Here is a 9316-nt window from a genome sequence, read left to right as displayed (position 1 = left end):
GAGACACTTCCACCTCTAGGAGATCTCTTCGAAATTCTAACAAATAATATGGTGGAACTGTCAGTCTGAGCTAAGAATTTATACCGTCCAATTGTTGGCCCCAAAGGACTGCCACCTATTCCAATGGCTCTTCAGGCATCCCCCTTCTGGTGGTAAGTTGAGTGATCTGCTCTCCCTAGCAGGAGCCACGATGACCTATACACTTCTGTCCAGAGAAGGAACCCCTTTAGCTAAAGGGGGTTCTGCTTTTTCTGGGGACACTGTGCAAGAGGCAGGAGCCTACACTGTTGATTCTACTGAAATGCAGTGTTGTGGGACAGGCATTCTAGGAGCCTAACAAATAGGATTGCTTGTCTCTCTTTGTCCTCTTGATTGCTGTAGCAACCTGTGGTAGGAAACAAGGTATGAAAACTCAAAACGTTAGGAGATGCTCATCTCTAGGGGTCAAGTGCTTGGAGCATCTGGCCAAAACAACATATCTGCATTTGAGAAGTTTCCTCACAGAGAGACCGTTTGGTGGAGCAGGGATTCCAAGGCCTTAGCCCCAATTCTTTCAACTGTTTGCCTACATCGGGATTCTTCATACTGTATTTTATGTAATAGCAAAGCATGATGTTGCTCCTGACTAGTGGTTCAGCCAGGAGCAAGCCTGAATAACTGATATGGCAGCATGGTGGAGGTCGCTAGTTTATCGTTAGGAACATCATGATTGATAGGTAAAACTTTCCCTGGTGATTACTAAAAGAGGTAATTTGGACAATCTACTGGATCGTTGCGAATTCTTGGCAGCTGAGACCCAATTGTTAAATGGGTCAAAAGAGTATCACGAGCTTCATTTGACAATGATACGTCATATCTATGCTTTGTATTGGGGGATTGATGAAAAATAGTGTCTATTGCACAGTGCCTGCTCGTAACCTGACCATCCAGATGATATGACTCGTAACTCTAATGAAAGGAGACTTCTCAGATCTGGAGGTCGGAACCCCGAATGGGGCTACACAAGCAGAATTGGTGTTTGCTTCAGCAGCGAGATCAATAAGTAATGATGGGTCATTATGCACTAGCTCCTGCCTAGGAGTTATAGGGAGGAGGTTCGTGCGTAGGAACAATATTGGTGGTTTTCACTTTCCTTAAGCGTCCTTGTGTTCTCGCCAGACAAGGTTGCTGACAGAATAGGTAGAGCCACGTTCACTTCTGTGATAAGCATCCTTATTCCGGTAAGGCCCTAAGACTGGACATGGACACCCTATCATCTATTGCATGTTCCCCAACTAATTTTCTTAAACAAAAAACCTATGGGATTCCGTATTTCAGAAGGTTCAAATGTTACTATTATAAGCCCAATAGCTCCACAGGGTAAAATAGCTTGGTGAGGAAAGGAAAGAAGGAAATAAATAAACTACAAGAAAAGTAATGAGCAATCAAAATAGAATAATTTCAAGAACAGCAACATTAAATTAATCCTTCATATATAACCTATTACTCTAAAATGTAAATAAAACCACAGAAAGAGAAATCAGATAGAATAGTGTCCTAAAGTGTAAGTTATCCAATAATTGGTCTACTATTATTCATCTAGTGATTTTCCATATACTATCTTATCAATCAATAGATTACAGTAATACCTTGACATTTGAGCATTCCGATATAAGAGCCAGTATCAGAGTAAAATTTTGCATTGCGAAATGAGCACACTTACAGATGGTAACGCTAGGTGCACGAGCGCTTGAGAGTGCTCTAAACCCCAATCACTTGTTGATTTCACATGATCTTTGACTTCAGTACACATCTCCCGTGTTGTCTGCATTGACGTGATTTTAAGTGTATATTTGTGAACATTCTTCATTACCAGTGGATACTAAGAAAGCGAGTGATAATGTTAGCAGTGAGAAGAAAAAACACTTGACAATGATAGGTGAAGCATGACATTATCGGGAAACATGAGCATGTTGTCCATGCGAGTGAATTGGCATGCCATTAAGAGGAGAGTCCAGTCCAGGCTATGCTGTGGCTGAAACCAAAGGATCAGTATCAGGTAGAGACTCATGTTTGCTATGCTCAAGAGCAACATAACCTTAACAAAGGTTTCACAAATTGTTAAGGTATCGATATTATGACATTCATCCCGAGTTACAAGAAACTATGGTAAAGGAGGATCAGGGAGAAAAAGATTGTGCCTCGACCTAAAGAAGCTTCCACTTAATGCTCTCAACAGATGATGATGTAGAAAAGGACCTATCCCTCTTAGCTCTCTTCTTATGATGTGCACAATGCTTCAACCACTGGAAGGATGGCCACTTCCTACAAACTCATACAAGGCAAATCATCAACTGAACACTGCTTGCCACAGTAGTTTGGCCATAAGGGTTGCAGATTAACCTCCATCCAGTTCACATGAAGGTTCCATATGGGTGGCCTTTAAGGCTAAGAACAAATCTACCTTCTACTTGAAGAACCACTCATCTGACAAAAGGCAAAGAAAAAGCACTGGTAAGGGAAAAAAAAAAAGGTTCAACACGATTTGTGATCGTAGCATGGGAGATCTGTCATGGATGTCAACCAGTATCGACTCATACCTACCCAGCCATGGAGTTACCTTGGTACCATACATGGTTTCTTTCTGGTCCTAGGAGTAAATCAATGAAGTTTGTATATGTGTAAGTACAAATTCCTATTTTTTAATGTATTGCTCAATTTCTACTTTTACTTGAAGATCAATCCTTCAGGTACGCTGACTATGAAATTCATCTCTAGTATTAGCTTAAAAGAAGAAAAAGTGATAAAGCAAAGAACAGCTGAATTTCAAGAATATGAGAAGCATGCTACTAGATAATTAAACATTTTAAATTTTACTTAGACTTTTTGTAAAGCTCTAACCTTCACATGTGTAATACAGGGTCTAGTAATGGATTGCTGTGTTTCTTATTTACACTAGCCTTCATATGCAGTACAGTATATACCTATGGTTTATCATTGTGAATATATCCTTTTTCAATATAAAGTGAATGAAAGAACAACTAATTATTTCATTTTATTGACATGCTTAATTGTGACAATTCATAACTGGCAATAATTAACTCATTTCTCACCATGCAAAATAGAACGGACATAAATGTTTGTCATAAACTGTTTAAAAGGCCATAAAATTGTAGCAAAGACTTTCATTCCGTGGAGCCAAAATACAGGCATAGACCTCGGCTAGATGTTTTTGTTTCCAGAATCGTAGAGCTGTAATTTACTCAGAAGATCTTTGAATTTGAGCTTGTGTAATTACCGAGAAGATTTTTGGATTCCAAGCCAATTCTACCGAGCCCATGATATAGCGAGTTGATTTTGTCCTGGTCATGACTTGTGAGGGAAGTTACTAACCCATGTAACCGATAATCTCTAGGACAATGTAAACGCACGGACACCTATATTTTACTCCTGGAGTTCGTTAGAAAACCATCACTGCACCTGCAATAAAATAGTAAGCTCTTTATACAGATTCAAAAATGGATTTAAAGTTTACTTATAACTCAATTCAGCATATTATTATGAATCATAAAATCATAGGATTGACAGATTAAAAATATCATCATAGAAAGTTTAGACACCTGATCTCTCAAAGCACTCATCATACTTCTTCCATATTGTACCATATTTTACTGATAACATTTTAATATCTTTCATCAACCAACTAGAATAAATAAACCTCTTTATCCATAATTCATGTTTATATGTTAAAAAAGCAAAGGAGAATGATTTTAAGTATCATTAACATTCATACACAGCTATAGATATTCAGACAAAACCAGCCGTTTAATGTAAAAACAGATTTGGAAAACTACATCTGATGTGTTTGCAATTCTGCTTTCGTGTAATAGAAAACAATTACCACAGTTGTGCAGTGCAACTGTAGTTTATAAAATTTTATGAATGGGCGATGAAGTGTACATTGTCAAAGTGAGTGAGCTTTACATTTACATGTATTCATATAGTAGAGATAGAACTTATAACATATCAAGATGCATACTTAGAATTTTCTTTTTGCAAGATAAGACACCTACCTTTGTTACAAGGACATGAACCTCTAGGAATTCTCTTTTGCTTCTGGCATTCATGAGAAATCCTCCACCGCACCTGCAATAAACAATTACTTTTTTTTAGGTCATTTTACTTCAACTTCCTCCAAGTTACTTAAAACCTCATTCAGATTATTATTATGAATCATTAATTCATAGGATTGACAGATTAAAAATTTCATCACACGAAGTCCACTACCTAATTCTTTTCTCAAAAGTATCCAGAACTTGTAACTATATACAGTAGAGCTTCCATACAAAACAACTGCTGGTATTATATTTACAAAACAACTGCTGGTATTATATTTACAGTTTATATAACGGAAATGAATAAAATCACCAGTCAACATGATTACAGTGCACATAATGTCAAATTAAGGAATTTTACCTGTTTTAGACAACACTTACAACTTTTAGACAACACTTACAACTTATATTACATTAACTGCAGACTTGTCTGTCTTTTTTTTTTTTGATAAGAACTTACCTGTTACAAGAAAATGACCTGCTAGGATTCACAAGGAAACCCCTACTGCACCTGCAATAACAAAATCAGTTAGGGCATGCCTCTCAAAAGGCCTTAAAAGTTAATTAAAAACTTATTCAGATTATTATTATGAATCATTAATTCATAGGATTGACAGATTAAAAATTTCATCATATGAAGTCCAATACCTAATTCGTTCTCACAAGTATCCAGAACTTATAACTATATATAGAGCTTTCATACAAATCAACTGCTGGTATTATATTTACAGTTTATATAACGGAAATTAATAAAATCACCAGTCAACACGATTAAAGTGCACATTATGTCAAATTAAGGAATTTTACCTGTTTTAGACAACCCTTACTTTTTTTTTTATAAGAACTTACCTGTTACAAGACAATGACCCGCTACGATTCACGAGACCCTTACTGCACCTGCAATAACAAAATCAGTTAGGGCATGCCTCTCAAAAGCCCTTAAGGCTAATTGAACACTCATTCAGATTATTATTATGAATCATTAAATCATAGGATTGACAGATTAAAAAATTTCATCCTGGAAAGTGTGAAGCCTAATTTTTTCTTAAAGGTAACTAACTTCTAACTCTGTACTGTATACATCTTTCATACAAAATATAACACCTTGTATTAATTTTGCTTTTCTGTATTTATAAAAATGAAATCAACAATTTCACCCAGCCACATGCATTTTCACATCTAAATTGTGGTGATTGAAGTGTACATAGTCAAATTAAGCTCTACCTGTAACAGATCCACTTTAACTTACAGTACTGAATACCAAGATCCAAATTACTATACTGTATACTAAGATTCAAATTACAGAACTTTATTTTGGCTAAATAAGAACTTACCTTTGTTACAAGGAGTTAACCCACCAGGCATGATCTTTTGCTTGTGGGATTCCTGAGAAAACCTTTACTGCACCTGTAATAACACAATCAATTTTTAGGTTTGAGATTGTCAAAAGCCCATCAAGTTTTTGAAAAACTAATTCAGATTATTTTTTTATGAATCATTAACTCATAGGATTGACAGATTAAAAATTTCATCATAGAAAGTCTCATACTTAAATCTTCTCAAAAGCATCCAGAATTGCTTGTTTTACTTTACAGTACATTTTATAAAAAGTAAATGGAATAAAATCACAAAGCCACAAGCAATTCATTTAAAATGTAGGGATAATCAAGAGTAAATTGTCACTAAACAAATTTTGATCGCATGCACTATTTTTTGTTTGCTAGATATGACATTGTTACAAGGATGTGAACCACCAAATAATAATTTTAGGAATGTAACTTCAAACCTCAATCAATACTGTCTATGACTATTTATAAACCGACAAATTCACTTTCACAGAATTGCTTACTTCACCTAGATATTTGTGTTGCTCTACAACCGCACAAGTGGCAATAACCATCCTCCCTAACAAGCTCTAGTTTTCAATACCCACCTCATTGGGTTTCTAACAAACACCTTGGAAACGGGTATTTTTGGACGACACGAATATATGGTATAAAAAATTATATCTAATGGAAGACTAGTTTATTTATTATATAAATTTCATGAATCAAATATTACAAAATTGATTACTTCACTGGTATTTTAATTTTGTCAAGGAAAATCTTTAAACAAAATAAGTTCTAGAATTTCCCTTTATGGAGAGAGAAAAAATATATAAATAAATGCACCCATTAGTTCATGAGAAATTTTACCTATAATATCTTTTTATTGAATGATTTAGAAAAAGTAAAACGCATAAATTACCACCAAATCTATTTCAACTTCAAAAAAGCAACACAGCTTGGGAGGGAAAATACCCACACGAACAAGATATACATAAAAGCAATACCAGCAGAAACTTTACGCACTAAAACAAAGGCAGTTCTCCTGTACAAAGTTAATGGGGGGAAAATCCTACAACCAATTTGATAAAATCTTCGATAATGGAATTACATTTCTAAAATTACTATGGTGTAAGATTTAACTTTACTAAACCTAATTTTTTTAAAAGTAACTATTATTATTATTATTATTATTACTATCCAAGCTACAACCCTAATTGGAAAAGCAAGATGCTATAAGCCCAGGGGCTCCAACAGGGAAAAATAGCCCAGTGAGGAAAGGAAATAAGGAAATAAATAACTGAAGAGAACAAATTAACAATAAATCATTCTAAAAAAAGTAATGTCAAAAGAGATATATCATATATAAACTATTAACAACGTCAACAACAAATATGTCATATATAAACTATAAAAAGACTCATGTCTGCCTGGTCAACAAAAAAGCATTTGCTCCAACTTTGAACTTTTGAAGTTCTACTGATTCAACAACCCGATTAGGAAGATCATTCCACAATTTGGTAACAGCTGGAATAAAACTTCTAGAGTACTGCGTAGTAACTATTTAGTTTGAGCTTGTTCAAAAAAATGTCTTTATAGACACAAAGTATCCCAAAGGCCTAAAACTTCAATAAGTAACAGGACAATTAACTCTAGAAGATAAAAACTAAAATCGAATCATTTATACTGCATACTAGTTGACCACAGGATTCAACATGAAAAGAATACTTCTAGAAAATTATTCACCAAACACCACAGAAGCACACTAATTAAAGTTTATGCAAGAACATAATTGACAAGTTCACAGTCACTTACCTCAAGAAATTAGAAAAGCTTCTCTTCTGAATGGAGACTCAACTTTCCTTCTCCATAGCAGTTCACCTAATAAACAAAAACAGTATTACACAGATGTAGAGATAAAAAAAAAAATTAAGAAAACAATAAATTAATTCAGTAATATTTCATAATCACACAGTCATTGGATTGGCTCAAATTTATCATCAGAATACTGTACCAAGAACAAACTTAGAACATTCAAAGTACTTACTTGAGCATACCACAACCTTGCAGGAGCTGCTAGTAACAGGTGTTCATCTGATAAAACAATGAAGTGTTACAGACATGAAGACTAATAAACAATAAAATTAAATAAAAAATTAAATCAGTAACATTATATAATCACAAGTCATTGGATTGGCTCAAATTTATCATCAGAATACTGTATCACACAAAACTTTGACCATTGAAAGTACTTACTATGGCCATACCACACCCTTGCAGAAAGCGCTTGAAACAGGTAAGGCAAGGTTATGATTTCAGTTCAAGTATCACCCGCCAAGGGATGCACGCCAGAATGTCAGCCAGCCAGGCGGCCCAACAACTACAGCAGCTTAAATTCAAGGTCCCGGGATGGGATCGATCTGCTGCCATGCAAACAAGTCACCAATGTACTACCCAGGAGACTATTCACCTAATAAAAAACAAATAGGGTATATTAAACTGAGGTTAAGACTAAGAAATAATTATTATAAATCAAATGAATTCAGTATAATCATATAATCACACAATCATTGGATTGGCTCAAATTTATCATCAAAACACTGCAAATGGCAAGATACAAAATTAAATGTACTTACTAAGGCAATTCCACAAGCTTTCAGGAGGAACTTGTAAGTGCTCTTCACCTGGTAAATAACGAACAAGTATTACACTGCTGCCAAGACTAAAAATATTTTCATTTAGAACTACAGTAATTCAGTATCATTAAATAATCACTCAGTCATTGGATTGGCTCAAATTTATCATCAGAATACTGTAGCAGACAAAACTCAGAACATCAAAAATACTTACTGTTTATGGCCATAGCAGAAACTTGTATGTACTGTATTATGACCCTTGCACAAACTTGTATGAGTTAGTAAACAGCATTTCACCTGATCAACAACAAACAAAATATTATACAGATGTTAAGACTACCGATATAAATATAAATAAAATTAATTCAGTATCATTATATAATCACACTATCATTGGATTGGCTCAAATTTATCATCAGAAATACTGTATATCGAGACTCGACTCAATTCTTCAAAAACACTTACTTTATTATGGCCATACCACAGCCTTTCCTTCTCCTCATAAGAGATGTTCACCTGATAAACAATGAATAGCATTACACAGATGTCAAGACTAAAATATTATATAAAGAACTAATATCAATTCAGTAACATTATATAATCACACAGTCATTGGATTGGCTCAAATTTATCATCACAATATTGCATAAAACAAATTTAATATTTCAAGTACTTACCTTAACCAAACCACACATTTGCTGGAACAGCAGAAGCCCCTTACTGTAAAACATTTATATGGTTATGAAAATATTACAAGAATTATAGTTTTTGTTAGAAGACTTATAACCAGATTATACTCATAGGTCTGACCCAAATTAATCTTCAGTTAGAGAAAGTTGATATATATTTTCTAAAATTGACTTATAGTTTTATAAATTTTTCAAGCAAACTTTTGCAGGTTTGACTCAAGGGAAAAATTAGGAACAATATGTTTTAATGAAAGTTTCAGCAAATTTAATGCTTTAGTTTAATCACCTTAGCATAGACTTGGCTCTTAAATTTCTTAATACAAAACTGATAATCACCATATCAAGACTTGGCTCTTACATTTCTCGATACAAAACCACAAAAATAATCAACTGACCTTCATACTAATGAAATTTTATAGCTTCTTGAATTTAAACTGTCTAATCTCTTCCACTTACCTTTAAACTGTGTCACGGTGTAGGTGAGGACTTTCGTTAGGCTTGAGGCAAATGGATGGCAGTTTCGTTCTCCAAAAGACTGGCATTTTTGGGGGAGGGAGAAGCATTAATACTTT

At 34.4% G+C, this 9316-nt stretch overlaps 1 long non-coding RNA gene across 1 annotated transcript; it reads right to left on the bottom strand.

The window, feature by feature from the left end:
* Positions 1 to 3080: 3080 nt before the first annotated feature.
* LOC137647263 (uncharacterized) lies at positions 3081 to 8698 on the bottom strand. Its single transcript, XR_011045552.1, has 11 exons — positions 8521 to 8698; positions 8270 to 8352; positions 8056 to 8103; positions 7676 to 7889; positions 7467 to 7513; positions 7235 to 7300; positions 5429 to 5501; positions 4944 to 4991; positions 4555 to 4605; positions 4053 to 4125; positions 3081 to 3459 (listed from the first exon to the last, which is right to left on the bottom strand). It is a non-coding gene; the product is annotated as an uncharacterized lncRNA (long non-coding RNA).
* Positions 8699 to 9316: the final 618 nt, after the last annotated feature.

This window comes from Palaemon carinicauda, chromosome 9, assembly GCF_036898095.1.
Source record: "Palaemon carinicauda isolate YSFRI2023 chromosome 9, ASM3689809v2, whole genome shotgun sequence".
Classification (NCBI taxonomy): domain Eukaryota; kingdom Metazoa; phylum Arthropoda; class Malacostraca; order Decapoda; family Palaemonidae; genus Palaemon; species Palaemon carinicauda.
This window is presented reverse-complemented; position numbering and strand designations above follow the sequence as displayed.